Source organism: Cynara cardunculus, assembly GCF_001531365.2.
Source record: "Cynara cardunculus var. scolymus isolate 2C chromosome LG 17, CcrdV1, whole genome shotgun sequence".
NCBI lineage: Eukaryota > Viridiplantae > Streptophyta > Magnoliopsida > Asterales > Asteraceae > Cynara > Cynara cardunculus.
Genome location: NC_037544.1, coordinates 22218201 through 22221671, shown reverse-complemented (window position 1 = coordinate 22221671; position 3471 = coordinate 22218201).

Here is a 3471-nt window from a genome sequence, read left to right as displayed (position 1 = left end):
TAATGATTCATATAAAAATATAATATAAATAAATGAGAGTGAAAAAAACTAAAAAACTTAATTAATAATTTAAATTAATTAAATCAATGTGTGTATATAAATTTAAATAAGAAAAAACAAAAATAAAAAAAAAGACTAAAAGAATAAAAAAAATGAATGATGGCCTAGAAGTAGGGATGCCATTGGTATTCATTAGGGGTGCCAATAGCCTTCCCCTTAAAATAAATATACTAAGTCCTGTAATTTGCCAACTTGTTAAACGATTTAGCTCATAAACCCGATAAAAAACATGTCAAAAACACAAAATCAACAACTTTTCATGCAAAAACGGATCAAACACCGGCTTTTTCAAGATTTTACCAAGAGCACCAAAATTTTAAAATTGCACAAATTTGATCAAAACTAAAAAAATAATGATCAAAACAAAAATCTTTGTGAATAACAAAGATTCAGGAAATGATTACGCACATTTTGATCACGATTTTAATACAAAAATTTGAATTTTTTTTGGATCAAAATGTAAAAAAATTGAAGAACACGAAATGAACACTTTGAAATTCCAGAAAAATTTCTTAAAAAGATCTTCAAATCAGTTGATTTCTTCTCGTGATTTCTTGCATAACCTGCTCTGATACCAAATGTGAGTCCACAAAATGATCAATCTTCAGATAATCTTCATACAATCATGGCAGATGAATATGAACATTAAAAACACTTGAGAGGAGATTGAGAGGATTAGTCAAATAGTCAAAGCTCTATTATGTACGTATTGTTTACTCTTACAAATTCACTAAAGACAAAAGCTTATATAGGGTCAAACTATTGACTCTTCTAGTCAAAGTCAAACTGACTAGGAAAGTCAAACACGATATCTATGCAATTACAAACAATTATTAACTTTCAAGACGAATACAATTTAACACTGAAATTCAGTCCCAACAAAAAGTCATCCCGACAAGAACAAATTATATACAAGTCTTTTGCATTGTATAAATATATATACAAAAACCCCTTTTATACATTCGGTTAGTGAAAGCAAACTCTTGACTGTGCACATTTGGTTTGTTTAGGATCAATATATACTTATCGGCAAAAAATCTGTTCGAAGTAGCAGAAATCTGTTCGAAGTAGCATAAATATATATTGTCATCCCTAGTTCCTAAAATAGCATAAATCTGTTTGAAGCAAACAGTAGTAGAAATCGGTAGCAGAAATCGGTATGAAGCAAAGAGTAGCATAAATCAGTTTGAAGCAAATAGTAGCATAAATTGGTTCAAAGCAAACATAAATCATAAAGAAGCTAGTGGTTCATATCTTGAGATGAAAGCGGAAACAAGTTTGAGAATCAAAGCAATACCTGTTCGATTGATAGAAAACAATGTTGATGAAAGCAGCGTTCGACCAAAATCAGCGTTCGATGGAAGATGAGCGTTCGTTCGATGGAAGATGAAAGCAGAAGTGAGCAAAAGTGAAGCAGCGGCTAAGGTTTAATAGTAGCAGAAGGGTATTTATATCATTTGAACACTTTTGGATGGAATGGATTTCAATTCCATCAGATTTATTAAGGAATGTTGAATTCCTTAAATTTGAGAATCTTTGGAATTCAATTCCATTCCATGGATAACCAAACATTGGAATGGAATTTGGTCCACGGAATTGACCATTCCAATTCCATCATATTCCGGCGGATTCTGACGAACTAAACGCCCCCTTAGGACTTAAGCCACCACATATGTCATTAAGAGGAGGTTAGAATTGTGGTTTACTGGATTGTATAAGCTATATGGCTTATTCGTACAGTCATATCTAGATGTTAGGTATGGGTTTATTCGGTCAGTCTCCACTACCCATCTCCCTTGACACTCCATCACCTCTCCCTCAAGACTCCATCGCCTCAATCAATCCTGTGTCTGCACCAGGTATGTCATCTTATATATCAATTTGAATATATCAATTTCTCTCCATCAAATTGTATATATTGATTTGTATATATGGATTTCTCTCCATCAATTTCTCTCCTTGTCCGGATTGCTTGCCTTCCTCGGCCAAAGGCAATCGCGATTTGGCCTAACCTCGCACGACCACGCATCCGGATTGCACTATTCTCGGTCACACTTGGTCGCGGCTGTGTTTCTCGCATGCCTTGTCCGAGCTTGGCTTCCTTGTTCATTACTCGGTCAGCGATCTGTCTTTCCTCGGTATCACTCGTGTCCGGTTTAGCCTCAAATTCGCCCATTTCACTGACCGGTTTTGAGACTTCATACAATTTCATATTTTGTTTTCACATTTTATTTGGATTTCACATTTTAAAAGATTTTCATCAAATTACTGATTTTTGGGGATTCTATCTGTTTTGATCTGATTTGAACTGTTTTAAGAATTTTATTTGATTCTGAATTGTTCTGAACTGTTTTTGAGATTTTTTATCTGATTTGTGTCACGTAAATTATTTTTTATTAGTTTTAACCGTTTTTACTGTTTTTAACAATTGTTAACTGTTTTCAATAGTTTTTGACTATTTTTACTGATTTTTAACTGTTTTTCGCTGTTTTTTTAATCTCTGAACAGTTTTGAACTTTTTCTGTGAAATTTTGAGCTTACTGATTTCATCTGAAAGATTTTATTGGTTTTTTATTTCTTTGACTGATTTCATTCATTGCATTAGATTCTTTGATCAAACATTGATTTTTGAAATGACAGTTTATCTTGAGAGGGAAAATAAAGAACTGAGAGTCAAGATTTCTAATTTGGAAAAGAGTGTAAAAGATTATCAATACAAGTACATAAATATGTTTGATGAAAATCATGCAGATAAAGAATTTATTAAGAATCTGCAAAGAGAGAATAGAGCTTTAAGAGAAAATTCTGAAGAAGGTTTATCGTATAAGATTAGCGAACTTGAGAAAGCCTTGGATGCAGTAAGAAAAGAGTGTGATGAAGAGTTAAAAACCTGGAGTAAGTCAAATAAAGACTTATTTAGTAAACTCCAAAAAGTTCAAAATGAACTAAATGCTGAGAGAACTCTTCCTGGAAAGAAAAATACCGAGACTGAGGACTTCACAGATAAATTTCATAAGTCTGAAAGTGATTTGATTGAGTTAAGGAAGTTACTGGAATTAGAACAGAGAAAGGTTTTGGAAGTTGAACAGAGTTTGAATGTTGAAAGAAAAGAAATAGAAAAGGAGAAGAAAAGAATAATTGAAGTGGAAAAACGGTTTGATACTGAACGCATATCTTATGAGAATAAGATCAACTCTCTAGAGCTGAATGCTAAAATGCTATTGTATCAGATCTCTGATTTTGAGCATCTAATCATCTTGAAACGAGCTGTTGGTCCCAAAAGGGTCTACAAGAATACTAAACAGTTTGTAGAAGGGGGGGGGATGAATACAAACACAATTTTCAAATTTAAAATATATATTGATAAAGAAGATCAATACAGATTTTACAAGATTGTTTGCGGAAAGATAA